We start from the raw sequence: 20,012 nt of genomic DNA on the forward strand, positions 1-20,012 counted from the left end.
AAATTCCTGCTGAAATATGTTGGATAGTTTCTGTATAAGTGTCCTGCAATGATGAGTCCAACAGTGCCACCTGCTGGTATGTGGTAAAGTTTGGTTTGGCTTTAGACTTTGCGACAGGAAGGTGGGGTTTTTTGGCAGTATACAACGAGCTGTTAACGGTAACACACAATATTTTGGTGCTCCGCAAAAAGTTAATTTTAAACATTAAAACCACAGCTGACAAATCTCTCAACATGCACAGTAATGTGATTGATGTTGTCAAGCTGTTTGGGTTAATTTTTTATTTAGTTTCTGTCGCCTTTTATGTTAGTTTTGCCGGACGTTGCATATTGTGCTAAAATGCTAATTCCCCTTATAGTCAGCAGAGAAGCTTACCACGTGTTGTGTTGTGACTCATTCATTTGCAGGTCAATTGTATCCGTTTTTATACTCATTATTGTTATTATTTCTATTTTCTCATATATATAAAAAGGATGATGTTGGTTGAAGTTCACACTAAAGAAAAATATGTTGAATTCATTGTAAACGTTAAAAAACCACTATACAATATCTTGTTAAAAGTATCTTGTTAAAATGGATGTAAAATTATATTTTATGTAAACTGAAAAGAAAGCTCTTTGATATGTTTTGTGGACAGTATACAACGAGCTGTCAACGAGATCAAAACCAATAGAGAAGCTTACTAAGTGTTGTGTTGTGACTCATTCATTTGCAGCAACTATAATAAAAACCTCATCATCCAGTCCAGCGTGAATGTGGATCTTTGGTGGGACAGGTACACAGCGGTTACATAGATTCGATATAAAACGCTAGTATCGATCGATACTTATCCAATACGATACTTTTTGTTTGGAAATGTGATATTATTGAACAATTGAACCTTCGCCCTTGAGTTGGTTTATATTTACAATAAACACACCACAAATATTTTAGTGCCTATTATGTTTTATTTTTTTAAGATAAATAACTACAAGGAAAACGTTAACAGTAAGAAAATATATATATAAATATTTCTATTACAACAGTTTCAGAACAAAAACAGAGAGTCTGTCAAACCCACACAGACGGAGAACTCGTAACGTTTTCACACAAGCTTTATTTTACGGGAATGGGGCAGTCATGCGCGTGAACCCAAACGCCAGGGTTGCGGCGATTGCTGGGCGGAAGAAGTGAGACAGAGAAGTCAGAGGCAAACGAGATAGAGGCTGGACAGAACAGATGGGATCGATACACGACACACAGGTAGATACTGGACGGGACAGACGGGACAAACGGGGTCAATATACTGGGGCAAGATACCGGACAGGATAAGACAAACGGGATCAATACCGGATACCGAAGACTGGAGCAAGATAACGGACCGGACGAGACAGTCGGGATCGATACCGAATACTGGAGACTGGAGCAAGATGCTGGACAGGAGGAGATAGACGGTATTGATACCGGATAATGGAGGCTGGAGCAAGGTACCGGACAAAATGAGACAGACAGGGGCGATACTGGATACTGGAGACTGGAGCAAGATACCGGGCAGGAGGAGACAGACGAGATCAAAATCGGATACTGGAGTCTGGAGCAAGATACCGGACAGGAGGAGACAGACAGGATCGATACCGGATACTGGATACACAAGCAAGATGCAGAGTCAAAACATAAGTCTTGCAAGTGCAGAGGCTTGTTGACAGACTGACAAGGAGTGAATGAAAGCACTGAGTTTAAATAGGAGGGAGGCCAATCAGGCCACAAGCCGCAGCTGGCACAAAAGGGGCGGGGCCAAGTGAGGGCAACTGGCAACCGTAACCGAGTCAAATGAAAAAGCAGCAATATAACAAAAATACAAATATTACTATGTCAGCATACCAACTATAAAGAGAGTCATACCAAATTATCAGCAAAGCAAGCCCTTTTAATAATAATAATAACAATAATAATAATACATTGTACTTTTAAGCACCTTTTAGGACACCCAAGGTCGCTGTACATATGGTAACAAACAACAATAAAGCAAGACCAAAAGAAGAATAAAACAAGCAAGTAACAAATAGCAAATAAAAACACAGTAGAAAGAGATTCAAACATGACTTGACTTGAATTAAAGGAGCAACATTGAAGAAACATCGCTTTGACACAATGAAAGGTCTGTGTGCGAGAGGAATAGAAGTAAGCGAGGGAAATGAAAAAGAGAAAAAAGTAAGAGAAAGAAAGAAAGAGAGGGGGAAAAAAGCAAAGCAGGAGAAAGAAAAACAGGGAGAAGGAAAGAGAGAGAGGGTAAGAAAGAGACAAAGAAAGATAGAAAGAAAGAAAGTAGAAGCTCATTTTTCTCTGGCGCTTTTCTCAGCGTTATCCCGCGGGCCGGATTCAATTCCTTGGTGGCCCTGCTCTGGCCTGCTGGCCACATTTTTGACAACCTTGCTGTAAATTGTTCACTTTTAATATATGAGCTAGAGGTCACAGCAATACTCCAACCTCTGGTTTTGCTATGTTTTAATCACAAATTTAGCACTGTCGGATTTACAGCCATTGGAAGTGACCTTTCAAAACACATCAAATTGCACAGAAAATATTGACACATCTACTACGCTCAAGTAGATTTACAAGCAAATAACACTTGGTTTAGAAAATGTACCAACCCTACCTATCCAATCCTATTATTGTGTTTTTTCAACACCAGCCCAGCTACTCTCAGACTACAGCAAGTAAAATATTTTTTCAAGCCCTGACGCTGAAAAATAGACTGAAACTGAATTAGCCTTGGGCGTCTCCTTTCTTATTCACTGACATACCATGCCTTTATGGATAATAGTTGCTTAACCCTGTAAAGCCCATATATAGAACATTTCTTGCATTATTTCTTACCTTTCGGATATTCTTCTAGCCTCTTGTAAAGAAATTGTGTTTTAGTATGTCTTTTTTTATTCTGGAATTTGTCATCATTAGGCTTTGAGGTGAGCAGGATTTCTGTATCTGTACTCTCTTTCTCTAAACAAATATAAAGAACAATTAAGTGTTTATTTGCAGGGTTGATTGCCTAGTTGCCCCGCTAACAGTAGAGTGTAAAACATGAATAGGTTTTAGATCTGGGGATGCTGTAATAATAGTCTAGTAGAGTAGAGTTCTTGTGATTAAGGGTGTCACAAATAAACATGACTTGACTGTCACAAGCCAGAAACGGAGACGGGACCCAATTGCGTTCGTTTTACTCAGTTTTATTGAGAAAGAGAGCAGTGCTCCCACGATCCGATGATCGTCGGACACGGGTAGCTGATGGCAGGAACGCGGAAGTGGCACTTCCGTGTCGAGCGAGGATAGTAGCGGGCGGCAGGAAAGCTGGTCGATGGCCGGGACAGAAGAGCAGGGCAGGAACGGGTCCAGAAATAGGTCAGCAACAGGTAACAGGCAGGAGAAAACAGGGCAGGAGATTGTCGGAAGGTACGGAGCCTACCTAGCAAAGGCGTAGGTTTGCAGGACGGTCTGACAGCTTCCTCTTGGAAGCCGGGGGTTAAAAAGAGTCAGGGATCCAATCAGCGACCAGGGTTGTTGGCGCCAACGGGGCATTTGCAGGTGCCCCGAATCAGCAATCATGACATTTGACAGATTAATTTGGGATATTAATCTTTGGCTGATATGAGAGTCAAGGAAGATGCAGGTTTGATATCAACAGGAGGCCTCCAGTAACCGCGGGGAGAAAAACGGACCCACTCCATTGAATGACTCCCTTTCTCTCACCGTGGCCCAGTGACCTGAATGTTTTTATTTGGAAGAAGTCAAGCAGTTGTAAAAACATACCAAGATGACTTTCCTGTATCCTTCAAAATAAAGACTGAAAGTGTGCATATATTTTAAACAGAAACATATAAAAGAGTAGAAAAATAGAGAATAAGTAATAAAAATAGTATGAACTCAAGTACATTCCATCAGAGCCATTTGTGACGTGAATAATAGAGATAATAGAGAAAATTACAAATAACTAGATTTAATATACCTTACATTTCCCCCCTGTTGTAAATTTCGAAGAACATCCGTGAAAACAATACCAGAGGTTTCAAGTTTACACATCATTAAGAAATCCATCAGGTAGGTAGCTTTGTGGAGGGGCGAAAAACCTTCGTAAAGGAAAAAATTCCCCTCCTCCCACCTCGTTTTTATGAGGTCGAGAGTGTTTCTTATAAAACATAGAAAACATAGTAGTAATAAGTGATGGTTAACTTTAAGAATCATAGCTAAAACGAACAAAAACCAAAACACACAAAAAACAAAAAAAACAAAACGAAATCCTGCCTGCGCGTTGGTCCCCACAGGGCCTAACCCGAGCCTGTGTGACATCGTAGGTCGCCTGCCGACGACGGTGTAAGCAGGGGCCCGACCGGCCTTACCCACTCGGATCTTCGTGTGTCAGTGGTGTATACAGTGAGGGGGTTTTCCCTTTTAGTTCGTAGGGATAAGTCCATTAGACAACGCTGTCTGGGTCAGTATCATCATCATCAGAGTATTGTGGGACAGAAATCAATTTGTAATGGTACATATGAGCAATAAACATTCTTGACACCACCTTCTTTGTCATGGGCACGATGCAGCAAGAACATACGCCACACAGGAGAATAAAGATCACTAGGATTCCGACAAATGGTGCCAGGATCTTCACCAGAATCTGGGACCAGCTGCCAGAGTACAGCCAATCGAGCCATCCCGGCTGAACGTCCTTCTCCTGGGTCAATGTGTTTTCATCCGGGATGTAGGTGCAGCAGTGTTCTCCTATCAGTGCACATACGCCACCTTGAGGGGCCAGAGCGAGGTCAACTGCCATCCTGGTCTGGAGGGCCATGATTAGGGATATACCGGACCTCCAGACCAGGTGTATTCCCCTTCTATTGGCTTTATGACAGGACATGTCGTTTGTTGGCTTTCTGGACCCCAAATTTTCGTGCGGATGTTGGCTTGCATCGATTGGGCTGGCAAGAGGAGCAGGGTGAGGATGAGTCCCCACCCTAGGATGGTGACAAGCATGTTTATTTGAGTTCGGTGATTTTTTTGCAGTGACTCTGGTGAATCCAGGTGTCTCTTTCAGCTATCTTGATAGCTGTCGGCGTGGTGAGCAGGACTGTATATGGCCCGTCCCAACGTGGACTGGACCAGCTCTTTCTTTTCACCACTTTTATGAGCACCAGGTCACCAGGAGTCACTGTCTCCTGAAACAAAGGAATAGAACCAGGCGGCAGATCATTTGCAGACACAACTTGTTTCTCTCTAAATAGTTTACATAACCACTCTTTCATTGGATCTGCTTGGTTTTTTTCTTCTGAGAATGGCTGACCTTCCCACATTGGAAGGTGGAAAGGTCTGCCATGCACAGCCTCAAATGGTGTGATGCCTGTGTTTATTGGTGTAATTCTCATATATGTTTTAACTAGACTTAGACATTCAGGCCATGGTTTGCCTGTTTCTTCCATTGTCTTTTTGAGTATTAGTTTAACTGTCCCATTAGTTCTTTGAACAAGCCCTGCACTCTGTGGATGATAGGAACAGTGGTATCTGAGTGTTATACCCAGATGGGTAGCCATGTTGTCAATAATGTCATTGACATCACTCCAGAGCACTCTTGGAATGCCATGCTCTGGGATGATGTGTTTACAAATGGCTTTGGCAACTGAAAGTGCATTGTTATATTTTGACGGTACAATTTCTACCCATTTTGAAAACGAATCAACAAGCACAAGACAGTATTTATATGGACCACTTTTAGACAGTTCAATGTAATCCATATGTACGATTTCAAAAGGGTAAGTCCCAGCTGGGGTCTTCCCTCGTTTTGGCCTAATGTTACCTTGGACGTTGTGTCGGCAACAAACCAAACAAGATCTACAAACATTTTTAAAATAGGTTTGTAATCCTAACGGTACTATACACTGAGATCCAGAATGGGAGTTGGTAGCAGATCTTTAGTCTCATCAAAGTTCTCCTCATCTTCCTCCTTGTCTATCTCTCTGTCGGTTAGTCAATCTTCGGATGATTGAGGATTATTATTTTTATGATAATGTCTTGGTTTCGGCTTGGAATTGCACTCATCTGCGAAGTGTCCATATTTTCCACAATTGTAGCAGTTGTTGTTGTTCTTTGGACGTCTTTTCCTTCTTCCGGTTAACCGGCCGTACTCTCTTCCACGACCTCTTCTTCCTTCTTCATAATACATCGGCGCAGATGGGGTGTTTCCAGCGGCGGAAAGACCTTCAAGTAGTGTTGTTATGGTGAAAACAGCTGTCTGGCTTTGCTTCTTCCTCTTCAGATCTTCAGCGTGGATGGCGTGTGTCACTAGATCACTCATTGTGGCTGTTCTCCAGGTGATCAGATGTTTTCTTATATTATTGACGATGCTGTCTTCCAGACCATCTAGGAAAGCCGACCTTAGCATGATTTGGAAAGGTGTATCCGGGGCTTCAGCTTCTTGGACTCCACTGCAGTTTCTCATTTTCTCCGTCAGCCTTTCGACATATTGCCTGACTGATTCTCCTGCTTCCTGGCGGCATTGGGTGACGGAGCTAAAATCAGGTGGCTTGGTGAAAGCTTCTCTTGTTCGGTCCATAATTTGGGTGAAATCCGCAGTCAAATCATCTCCATATGGACGTGCGACTTGGTTGACATCGAGGGGGTTGAAGTTCCCCATAACCCGTCCTACCCTGTATCCTAAAAGGTATCTGAGGACCGTCACAATTTCTGGGCCATTTAACCTGTAGCTGTTGACAAGATCCCTAAGTGCTTCAATCCATCTTCCCACGTTCTGCTCTAAAGGAGGGATGGAAGCACAGGCTTCTTTCATCTCAGTTTGGGTCCAAGGGCGATAAACGTGAATTTGTCTTTCTTGGCCCAAAACTCCGAAAGCTGGATTTGCAACAGCTATCATTGGATATATAGGATTTGTTGGTATGGACGAATCAGGCAGTTGGGGGTACAAGTTGGCTGGTTTTGTGGTGGTTATGTTGATCCTCGCCGTTTGTTTTGGAGCGGATGTACTCATCTCTTCATTCTTTGCTTGAAAAGTCTTGCCTCTGGTGCGGCCTCCCATTGGAGAGTGGTGCTTTTCAATTTCTCTTTCTTCACCCCCAACTTTTCCTCCTTTTGCTCGCTCATCCCTCTTATGCCTGTCGCTGACAGCCGTACGTTGATACTCCTCTTCTCTAACCCTCGCTTTGTTCTGCTCCTGTTCTCTCCTCACTCTGTTCCTGACTATCTCTCCATTCACCCCAGTTTCTTCTTCTGCTTCAATCTTCATGCGTAACATTTTTCTCTCTTCCTTGCTAGCAATATCCATCCTTCTTTTCTTACTCTGATCAATCCACAGATGTAATATTCCTATCTGTGAGTCTATCTCACTTGTGTCTCTTCCCTTCCTAGCCCTTTCCTTTCTCCTGTGAATTAACTCAGTTTTCAATTCGAGCTTTGTCTCTATTTCCTTCAGTTTTTGATTAAAACCTTTCTTTAGCCATTTCTCCAAATATTTTGAACTATCAGGGTGTATTCTATTCATAAATTTCACATCTGGGTCCTCTGCTAGCATCTTTCTTTGGGCCTGGCCCATTTTTTCTTAAACAAATGTCACCCACAAAGAAAAGTATTTCTCAATAGCTTATTCCTGATCTTATTAAACTTTGACTTGCTAATTTTAAACTAAAAATGGCCTTTTTTTTTTTTTTCTATTAATTTTATTTCCTGGTATTGCTTTTAATTTATCCGTGTAAAATTACCAAATTGTATTTTACCTAACTTCTTCTTTCTTAAATTATCAATTTTCAAGTGAAAAAGGAGAGGAGAGTGTAAAGGAATCCTTTGTTCTGCCTCTCTTTCTCCCCCCCTCCAAAACGCAGGAATAATTCCGTGGGCCGGCGAGCGCATGCGCAGTACACAACACATAAGACAAAGGACACCAGAGGAATGCGGGAGGGGTTAGGGACATGCAAAAAGTAACTAACAGCTCAGATACATAAATCACGTACACAGACAGACATAGGGCCCACAGACAGACTCCTACAATACTCCCCAAATTCCCTCTTTAATGAAGCCACGTATTTATTCTAAATTATTTTATTTTGGCCTGCTCATTTTAAAACGATTTCAAACAGAGGACTCTGCCGACTGCAGAGATTATATATATTCTCAAAAGCGAACCACTTTATGCCTGTCTTCTCTCTCTGATTTACGAGGCAAATTCCTCTAGTAATATCATAAAAGTGCCGTCTAACTTTCCGTTAACAGCAACTGAAACGAGGCCTATTCCTCTAGTTTCATTCGATTGAGACTAGTAATCAATCGTACAGGCTCTACCGACTCCGTTAGCGATGAGGCGAACCCTCGAATCTGGTAATCGGCTCGTCAATATATGAATCACACACACACACACATATATATATATATATATGTATCATATATATATATGGACATACACAATCATATTTGACTCGGTGAGGCACAACCCTCGAACCAATTTAATAATTCGCTAATGAATCCCCAATTGTCAACCTCTTATTTCATTTTATGGCTTTCCTTAATTATTTTTAATCTTAATATCAAAAATGCATCCCACCTGATTGATCAGATCAGCCTCCCCTTGTTCGAAGAACGGTTTTCCCAGGTCGTTGACTGAAACTCGATTGGAGAGAGAAAAAGAAGAACCAGTCAGGTGGTCCTTTGTTTAAAAAAAAAAACTGTTGAAAAGTTCTCCCTCCTCAGTCAGACGACTGCTGGGGCACGTCCCGGGTTTCGGCACCAAAATGACAGATTAATTTGGGATATTAATCTTTGGCTGATATGAGAGTCAAGGAAGATGCAGGTTTGATATCAACAGGAGGCCTCCAGTAACCGCGGGGAGAAAAACGGGCCCACTCCATTGAATGACTCCCTTTCTCTCACCGTGGCCCAGTGACCTGAATGTTTTTATTTGGAAGAAGTCAAGCAGTTGTAAAAACATACCAAGATGACTTTCCTGTATCCTTCAAAATAAAGACTGAAAGTGTGCATATATTTTAAACAGAAACATATAAAAGAGTAGAAAAATAGAGAATAAGTAATAAAAATAGTATGAACTCAAGTACATTCCATCAGAGCCATTTGTGACGTGAATAATAGAGATAATAGAGAAAATTACAAATAACTAGATTTAATATACCTTACACATTGACTTAACCTTCCATAAATTATATGTAATTCTTGCACTAATATACATTTCATAGTGCCCTGTAAAGGTGTAGCATGCACCTGTTATCTTTGGCGCAACCAGCAGGTGCTGATGATGCTTCAAAGGACAATACCGTAAGTAATGCCACGTGCAGTTAATAGCAAAGGAAGACAAAATGCAATGGCAAAGCGAAGCCACCACAAAGCAGTGTCGGCCCATTTTTAAAGCAGACTTGTAGACAACATAGCAACAGTTTTAGGCATTTGCAAGCACTTCACCCAAAACTAAAGCACTCTTTAAACCTTGAGAACACAACATTAAAATTCAAGCATTTTCAAGGATTTCAAGCACCTGTTCGAACCATGTGTTTTAATTGTGCCTTTGTTCTGCAGCAGAAAACACACGCAAATGCTTTGATAGTGGTTTGTTGGGTGGGCCTGCCTGTATATGTGCACGACTGTGATAGGCTGATGTATGCTGTCAGTCAAGAAGAAGGGGTGGGTGGACATAAAAGTCAATATATCCCCCACCCCAAAACGACTGTGAGTAACGGTGAATGCTGGTATTTCAGTGGCTGTTTGGTTCCTTGAGTCTCTATAGTTTGTTTTCTTACTTGTACTTCGTAGCACTCAGTTGGGGGACACACTACAGCGACACTTAGTGGACAATTATTTCACTGTGTCTCTTTAAAGATGCTGGGACAACTACTAACGCACCCAATGTTCACTGATGGTGCTGTTTTGCAGCCATAAATTCACAGTACATATGCAAATTGCTAATTGAAAGAGAGGAAAAAGAATTCATTCCGGAAAGTGAAATATTGATGCTGCTGATGTGCGCCAGGAAGAGAAAAAACATAAAGATACAAACAAAAAGATTACCATGATTCCGCGCTCACCTCCTCTCAGATTAGTCATCCCCTGCTGCAAGTGGAGGCAGTTTGCTTTTTTTCAACTCTTTTTTGGAAAATAATGTTACTTCACTATTTATCACAGAGACAGTAATACAACTACAAATTCTTCCACTCTCATCTTACTCTTTACATCAGTGGATTTGTATGAGCGTGATTTTTCTCCGCCGAATCCTTCTGTCCCTCCTTTAATCAGGCTTCACACAGACACAGAGAGAAAATGACAATAATCAAGCAATGAGAGGAATGAAATTTCAAATCAGAGCACTACAAGCCCTCTTTGGAAAGACTGCTTCATTTCCATTTTATTTGGCCATGGTCACACTGGAATTATATCTGCAGCATGAAAGAATGTTATTTCAAACTGGAGTGCCTATCCACCATAAGCGCTTGACCCGCGACGAGACGGAAAACCCTTTTTGGCTGCATTTCCCTTTTGGCAGGGTCATTCACCTGATTGTTTGTAATAGTGTTGATATTCTATGTTGTTCTGGCCTACAAGAGTGGAATGTCTTTCTGGGAAGTCAACAAAAGTGAGTTTTTTTTGGCATTTGTTACATCTAGGGTAACCTACCTGACTGCCTGTAAAAGATGGTCTTGATATTCAATTTTATTCTGGCCTGGGAGAGTGGCATGTCTTTTTGGGAAGTCAACTAAACAAAAAGTGGTGAGTCAGATTTTTTGGACGTTTTTTACATCCGGGGCCACCTACCTGACTGCCTGTAAAAGATGATGTTGATATTCAATGGCGTTCTGGTCTGGGAGAGTAGAATGTCCTTCTGTCCTTCTGGGCAAAAATGCTGATCAACAAAACTAAAAGTGCAGAGAGAGTTAATTTTTTAAACTCTTAATTTTTTTTTACATCTGGGGTAACCTACTTGACTGCCTGTAAAAGATGGTCTTGATATTCAATGTCATTCTGGACTGGGGGAGTGGAATATCTTTCTGGGTAATACTAAGGTAAGAAGGACACGAGCCCCACATGTCCTGGGCGGCCAGCTTTAGACAAACTCAAGGAACTGTTCACAATGGGACCAGTGCTTGCTCAGCCCGATCCTAAAAATCAGTTTATCGTAAAAGTGGACGCCTCAGACACCGGCGGGCGGTAGAGAAGAAGATCCACCCCTCTTCTCTTGACAAATCGAGGCAGCCGAGTGGAAGTACGATGTCACGAGTCGTTCAGGGAGTGGAGGTAACGGTTGGAAGGAACGAGACTGTCGTTCCTTCGTGTGGTCAGTCCACCAAAACCCTACCTACATGAAGACGGCAAAAACATTGAACTCAAGACAGGCACGCTGGGCCCTCTTGTTTAGCAGGTTTAAGTTAACCCTCACCTATCGTCTGGGCTCCAAGAACGTCCAAGCCAACACCCTCACCAGGCATTAATCCCTGAGAGAGGCAGACGATTCCGCAACTGAGACACCTTCCTCCTGGCGGAGCGGGTGGTAGAAGTCGTGACCCTGGGAATGGAGTTTGCAGTAAAACGGGCACAGTGGACTGGGACCTTTGCACAGACTTTTTGTTACCCTCACCGTTTGACGCCAAGTTCTTACCAGGGGACACTCCGGTCGTCCGGCATGATTTTGAATTCCGATTATTTTCGGGTGAAATCCGATTTTTTTGTGTGATCGTCCACATAGCCAACATTGAATGTGATCTCTCTGTGAATGCTACAAGTGTTCCGCATGCAGGGAACAGGACACGTGACGTCACATGCAATGTGCAATGAGGCAGCCCAATTACAACTTTATAATTTTAAGAGGAAGATTAAGAAGAAAGAGAGCCACAAGTTTGATAATGGTGTTTTTTCGAGCAGTGGCAGGAAAACCTCTCCGCTTCCTCCCACCTGATTGCAGAATAATCACGTCTGTTGCCTATCGATAGTATGCAGACCTGCATGAATGGGTCTTGAACGTGAACACGCAGCAGTCTCCTTCCAAGGTGTAATTGTAACCTGTGCAGCCCTTGAGGCATTTTGTGATTTAGGGCTTTACAAATAAATGTGACCTGACTTGATATGTACCAGATTTTGGACCACATATAAATGTGGCCTGGGTATGTTGTGACAAAAATCATATATGTGCCAATCAAACAGACTTTTGACAAATCTGATACAGGTTGCCTCCGTGCTAAAAAAATCCGGTTTTCCTACAGTGTAAACCTAGCCTTAGTCTCCAGCTTCTTCCGTTCTTGACACTAGTGGCTCTTCCAAAATACTTAACATAAGGTCCTTAAGTCATAAACTTGTGCAATAAAATGATCATTTGACAGTACAGAAGTTATTTGTAAAAATAAAACATTTATAAAGTAGTAGATTAATTTGTTAAACAGGCACTTGAGCCAGTAAATTGGGTTTGCTCTTGAGTTATATAAAACTGATTAAATGTTTCTACTCCACAGATTTTCACCTTTTGCGAGGGGTTCAGCCCACCCATTGAGTGCGATAACCGAGGTAATACTGAACTACATTTCCAAGGGAAAACAGTTTCTCGTTAACATCCTCCTCCAAAAAGAAAATGGTGCAATTTCCATTTTCACATTTTGGTACACTTATGAATCCCTCACTCATTTAGATTGATGCCTCATCGAGCACACTGCCAGGATTAGCCACTTAAACTCATTTAAAACGTGAAATGAACGGCTGATTGCAACACCCAGGGGAGAAAAAAACTGATAAGCCAATTGATTGACGGATCTTGGGGGTTGTTGCGTGGTATCATTTATCTCCCAAAGGCTGCTGCTGAGTTCACGTCGAGGGGAGATAATGTCATTCTGCGCCTAATAAACTAATGGTGCTTAAATCCATTTTTAGCATTCATGTATGAACTGAGTGGCATTGCCCTGATAGTGGTGATCAGACTGGAGATGCAGAGAACGTCTACGGATACCATTAGAGTTTCAATCCATTTCAACCTCAAACATGTGGAGGATGGATTACGAGAGAAGAAGAGAGAGATGCAGTTTTGCCTCCACGCAACGTTCTGCCCTTGGTTATTCAACATCTTCAAAGAGATAAGATTACATTTGCTAGAATTAATTCCCTGGTGACTGGAATGAATCATACATAATTAGGTGCTTGATTAGAGTTATGATAAACTTTTGACATTCTTATATCAGTTTATGAATGCCCACAATAATACAGCCTTCAGGAGTTTGTTTTGGTAGACAGGAGTCTAATAAACATTCTTAGACAAACCAATTATACTAATAAGTGAATGTCCAGTTATACCGGGTTTTGAATTTTACAGTTATTTCTAATCATTATGTTTCCAAGTAAATCAAAACAACACAGAGTGCCACACTGAGCCTCTTTGATGACATCTTCATGCCACAGCAAAACTCAAAATTCTGTGTTTAGAAAGGCTACGATACCAAGTCATATTTCTGGTACATCATTTGACTTCCACTTTTTCTTAAATGGTTCAATTACAATAATAATGACATTTTGTTGACCATTGAAAAATTATTTGTCTTGCGCTTTTTTGTGAATGCATTGTCGAGCATTACAATTTCAGCTAGAAGACATTGATTTGCAACACATCTGATGAGAAGCCCAAGAGATGGATCAAACTGATGATCTGCAAATGGAACATTCAGATCCCTGCAATTTGTCTCACTAGTGGCTGTCTATCATACGTGTAGTGCTTTACTCCTATAAGATAGGTCCTCATAAATCAGTGGAACTGAAGAGGAAAAAACATATTTTAAGCTTTTCCCAAAATATGAGGATGTAATTAATTGTGCTCGAGGCTAGTGATGCTTGTCTTTGCCAGACAACAAAGCGCTACATGATTGGCAAAGCCTCTTCATCAAAGGTTGTTTTTCTTTCTATTATTTTTTTTTCCCAAAGCAGATTGCATATGTTAATATTCTCTGTGGAAGCAAATCAAAAAGCATCATGGCTTTCTCTTTGTATATATTAATGACCATCCCTATATTCCTATATTGTATATATCAGTGGTGGGCCCTGAGGGCCTTCAAGGTCTTCTCTGCTGGCCTAAAGAATATCTGAATCATTTGATGCCAAATATATATTATATCCATCAGTAATTAAATAATTCCAAATCGTCTTTCAGCTGCCTTTCATTGCTTCTTCTCTTGTTTTGCTGGTTCCAGGTGTGTGTTTGTATTTTAGCATCTAACCAATCACGTTTCAGCCATTAGCTGTTGCTAGGCTCAGAAATCCACCCTGAGGCATTCACAAAAAATCCTGACTGCTGTGTCCCATAACATCAGTTTTCTGGAAAGCTGTTGGTTTAGCCAACCAGATTTCAGATTCCAAGTTGGCGTCTGAGAGCCTGCTGGAAGGCCTTAACAAATGTCATAGGTTTCACAATCAATGATTGGCTATGAGGCGGTAATACACCAAAGCGATCGTGTCAACAGCCGTTAAACTTGAAAAGACCGAGCTGTACAAGATAGAATATTGGATTGATTTAATAGCGAAAGGTCGGACAACTCTACGGGCGAGCAAGCCTTTTGTAAGCGGGAAAAGGTTTTGTCTGCCGCATTCAGCCTAGTGGGAACATCTTAAGCCTGAGTCCGTCCACCTGTCATTGTTCTTTGTGTATACAATCTTGTATAAAGGGAGAGGTGAAAAACACATAGGGGGAAGAGTGCAAAGAGGGGGAAACAGAGAAGAATAAAGAAAGAAGGAATAGAGGAGGTAGAGAAAGAAAAACAGAGAGAAAGACAGGGAGAGAGTGAGAGAGAGTGAGAGAGTGTGAAAGAGAGGGAGAGAGAGAGAGAGAGAGAGAGCAAAAGAGAGAGAGAGCAAAAGAGAGGAAAACAATAGATAGAGAAGAAGAGAGAGGGAGAGGAAAAAGAGCAAGAAAAGACATATAGTAGAGAAAGCAAGAGAGAGAGAGAGAGAGAGAGAGAGAGAGAGAGAGAAAGAGAGAGAGAAAGGGAGTGAGAGAGAGAGAGAGAGAGAGAGAGAGAGAGAGAGAGAGAGAGAGAGAGAGAGAGAGAGAGAGAGAGAGAGAGAGATAGGAGAGAGAAACCTCCCTGAGGCCAGCCATTCTGACTTCAGAGAGTACCAAGAACATCATATCGATTGAGTTGTCGGTGCCATTGGAGGATTGTTTGGTGGAAGACTAGGAAAAGAAGATGACCAAATACAAACTGCTGGTCTTTGTAGGGCTGAGAGGCAAATTGTATGCCCATTAAGGTTGGCAGCAGAGAATTTGTGGGGAACTCTCTCCACAAAGCCTAAAGTGCCCTGGGCAATCTTGGAACAGCAAGGAGCAAAACTATCAAGAACGACAACAAAGCAGATGAAAAATTCTCGAGATTACACCGGATCTGAAAAGGAGAACCTTAAGGACAGGCAAATGCCACCTGAACACAAGTCACGGGGTTGATAGCCTGCGGGTGGGTCACCTGGGCAAGAGTGAATAATGTTGTGAGATCCAAGGTTCATACACATTTTTCATGGCAAGATAATAATTGATTCAATGGCAAAGCAAAGCCACCAGAGAGCAGCTCCGGCGTCATTCTTAGGTTGAGAAACCTGGCAAAAAATTCAAGCATTCAATAGCATTTTACCCAAAATTCAAGCATTTTTAAATCATTGAAAGCACAACATTAACATCCAAGCATTTTCAAGGATTAAACAAACCCTGGAAAACCAAAACACCCGAAACATTACGGACGTTGTGTTCAGGTGCATCAGTAGGTGTATGCAAGAATTAATCACACCGAGTGCTTAGTCCAAGATCGACTTTTCTGGAGGAGTTGAATGGCAAAGGGATTCAGGTGTGCCCTAAAGCGGCTCCGTGAACATTCAGTCTCAACCCCCGTCACACGCCAACGCTGCTACAAGAAAAAGGAAGACATTTTCTAACACAAACGAGACATGGAATAGAATACGGTTCACTATTGTACCATTTAAAAAATAATGCATTCGTTTTTGTTTAAAAAATACAATGGGAAAGTTCACAACTAAATCTAAAGAAAAAAATATTTCCTTACATTCGACCTAGCAGCCCATTACTTTCTTTCACAGTTTTGCTAGGATCTTTTATTTTATTAGTTCAACATTATGGTTCACTGATCCCCTAAACTTCCAGGGTCACCAGGGCACCACTTACAGTGCTGTGTCTTGGGCAAATACAGGTAGGCTATACTCATTCATCTCCAGGCCGATTTTCTGAGAAGGGGTTTGCTCGACCACATGAAACAGGATTGGTTTTCATGGTTCCCAGTAAAAGGAGAAACCTCCCTATCAGACTCAGATACATCACCTGCATGATTAGCTTACTCTTGATTATTTTCGTGTAAAGCGCTACCCTGCTCTTTAGAGACGAGCTGTCCCTCAGCATTGATGGGCAGTGGCGTGTGACAACAGTACAAGTTATTTGTAAAATCAGTTCAAATCAAGTCATGTTTATTTGTGACACCCTTACTCACAAGAACACAAAGGGCTGCACAGACCTCAGCCTATTGAAAACTAGAGACTATTATTACGCCAATCCCTTATCTACTGTAAAACTTCATGAGAGCAAGAAAAAACTCAAAGACCTCAACATGAGGAAAATGAAAAAACCTTTAGAAGGGACCGCACATGAGGTAATCCCCCTACCAGGATGACCAGGCTGCAATAGATGTTGCAATAACAGACAATAAAAATCTAAATAAAATATGAAATAATTGAAGTATAATCCATACATCTATCCATCCATTATCTGCACTGCTTATCCTCAGTAGGGTTGCGGGGTTGCTGGAGCCCATTCCAACTGTCTTCGGTCAGTGGGCAGCAGGGGACACCCTGAACCAGTTGCTAAGAGTGTATATTATAAAAAAAAAAATAGAAAAGATGACCAGGTTGCAACGGATAAAGCATTAACAAACAATACACAGACATTGTCAACATAAAATATAGGTCCTTCATAAGCTATAGAATGGAAGTGTCTTTTAAGCCTAGATTTAAACAGTTCCACTGAGGTTGCAGATCGAATCTCAGAGCATTCCACAGCACCAGGGCCCGAATAGAGAACGCTCTCGAACCTGCGGATCTCTTCTTGGCTCTTGTGATCAATAGTAGAACAGCATTTTCAGAGTGGAGGCTCTGTACAGGAACATAGGGGGAAATTCCAAATGAATTAAGTCCAAGATTTTTGATTTTGTATGATACCAAAAGAACCTTAAAATCACATCTTAAGGTGATCGGGAGCCAATGCAGGTTAGCTAAAATCGGGGAAATGTGATCAAACTTTCTTGTCTTAGTTAAAAGCCTCGCTGCCACATTTTGTACCAGCTGCAGGCTGTTTATTTTGGTCTTCGGGAGACCGGAGAGTAGAACATTACAGTGATCGAGATGCGAGGTAACAAATGCGTGAATTATAATCTCCGCATCAGACTGCGACAGCATAGGGCGAGTTTTTGCAATATTGTGAAGATGGAAAAAAACTGTTTTAGTATTATTCTTTACGTGCGTTTGGAAGGACAGATTTTTGACCGAGTCACTCAAATACAATACAATACAGAGGTTTATGAAGTACAGTTCCTTTATTTGTTAAACAAATACTAGAGCCTTTAAATATTTAAATAATGTTTTTTGGTTCCAAGTAGAAAAGAGTGATAAATAAATAATAAATGTCCTTTGCGGGGTTTTTTTAGATTATTTTTTAACGCAACATCCGCGCAATGAGGGATTACTGTACTCTGCTTTAATGGAGTTTTAAAAAAAATTATCACTAGGAAGAATTAAATAATGCAAACTTTCCCTAGAGATATTTTTAGTTTTTGGCTACTTACCTACTCGTGGCTTAAACATACCAGGGACAGTGCAAATTTAGTAGCAATAACATATTTGTGCTGATACATTAGCTGCATAATCATCCATCCTTTGGTGCCTGGCTTGCACACTTTATACGCGGATATTAGATGCTGACTATTTAATTTCACAAGCCATCCATTCACTCATTAGAGTTCCTCCAGAAGGGGACGTGATTAATCTATTAGTTTTAATTGCCACTGTCCTTTGCAGTCATTCATTTGTTGTAATTTCAAGTAATCAGCCCTCTAAGACTGTCAAATATCTCTTTATGCTCCCATTTCATATCCAAATGTCAGTTTTTTAATAAGCTATGTTAATTTGTGTAATTTTTTAGTACACACATTCAGTGTAGTGTTTCTTTAGTCATCCCCAAATGATTGAGGAAGCTGCTTAGAACCCCAGGGAATTCCCCTAAATGATGATGTACGTGGTCCAATTAGTCTAAAACCTGCTTTTAATTGATGTTATGTTTGTAATATATGACTCCATATGCAAATCCACCTGTTTTTAGCCCGTTCCAGGGGTGGCCACTTTGAGAATTCAGTTGCATCAAAAATATCTCGGCATTAGATACACAACGATCCCAGTTCGCCTACTTTCCCAAGACCTTAAAAATAGAAAAAAGAAAATACGATTGAGTTTATGAATGTTTTGGGTGCAGAGGCAGGCAGTGGATTTTACACCTATGCCTTAAACTCCAGTCTGAATCATTGATCTGTCGTTCCAGAATGAATTGGATCTATGAACCAGGTCTTGTCACGACCAGAACGGAATCAGTACCCAAATGCGCAGCCTTAACCACAAGTTTATTAAATAGAAAGAGGAAAGGCAGCGCATGCGATTTGGTGCTCGCTGGACGCGGGAAGCAAGCCGCTCACGTGATCGGATCGTGATCTGAATACAGAAGTGGATCTTCCGTAGTGGGAGGTGGTGGTGTCAAGGGTGGAAAAACAGGTCGATAGCCGGGACAGGAGAGCAAAATATGTGGTCGGGATAAAAAACGGGTCGTAAGCCGGGACAGGAGAGCAGACGTGGTCGGGATCAAAAACAGTAGCCGGAGACAAATGGGGAGATCAGGAACGGACACGTGGAAAATGAGGTGCAAAAACGAGACAGGCGGGAGTCAGGGTCAAAAAGGCTTACCTTGTAACAACAGAGGTTTGCTGACGGACTGACAACCGGAGAGTGACAGGACTGGGTTTAAAAAAGGGACAGGGAACCAATCAGATAGCCCGCAGTGACTGGCGCCAGATGAGCGGGCACAGGTGTAGCAAATCCAAATCATGACAGGTCTTGGAAGTAAAATTTCATATTTTATCTGTGAGGACTTGGGTGAAGAGATGATTTTGGCTCTAATGGCTCTGCATGCCAATCAGACACACACAAAAAAAATGACTGATGGATGATTTAAAAAAAAGAAAGGAAGCAAGAGAGAAGCTTGGCTCGACCCCAGCCCGAAATCTGGATCCAGTCGGGCTTGAGCTCGGACTTAAGATTTTACCTCTAGTCTGAAAGTGGCGGAAGAAATCTTTTCCCACTTGTGAAAGGCTTGCTGTCTTCTGAGTTGTCTGGCCTTTCTCTATATAACCAACACAACAATATATCCTTTTACCTCTTGGTCTCTTCAAGTTTAACGGCTGTTGGCATGTTCCATTGGTGGATTACCTCACCCTTACCAATCATAGTTTGTAAAGCCAGTGACGGCTTTCAACGTCCGCTAGCAGGCTTTCAGACGGCAACCTCGGATTCTGATTGGTTAAACCAAAATCTTTCTTGAAGAGTGATGTTACTGGGATGCGGATTTCAGGATTTTTTTGAAGGCCTCCGAGTAGAACAACTAATGGCTAAAATCTGATTAATCGTATGCTTAAATATCATCTGTAAGCATTGCAACCGAGAGAGAAGCAATGAATGGAAGCTGACAGACAATGTGGAATTATTTAATAAGTCTTGATGGACATAATAGAATCAAAATCACATGATACAGATAGGACTTCGTAGGTCCTGGGTTAAAATCCAGGAATCGGCCTCCCTCTGCAGTGTTCTTATGTTCTTCACGTGCCTGCGTGGGTTTCCTTCAGGCACTCAGGTGAGTCATAATTTTATTCATATTTAGTTTCTTTTGTCTTTTATCAGCATATTTGGTATTGGAGTAATGC

The sequence above is a fragment of the Urocampus carinirostris genome, chromosome 4 (assembly GCF_059441175.1).
Source record: "Urocampus carinirostris isolate Australia breed hairy pipefish chromosome 4, RoL_Ucar_1.0, whole genome shotgun sequence".
In the NCBI taxonomy this organism is placed as follows: Eukaryota; Metazoa; Chordata; class Actinopteri; order Syngnathiformes; family Syngnathidae; genus Urocampus; species Urocampus carinirostris.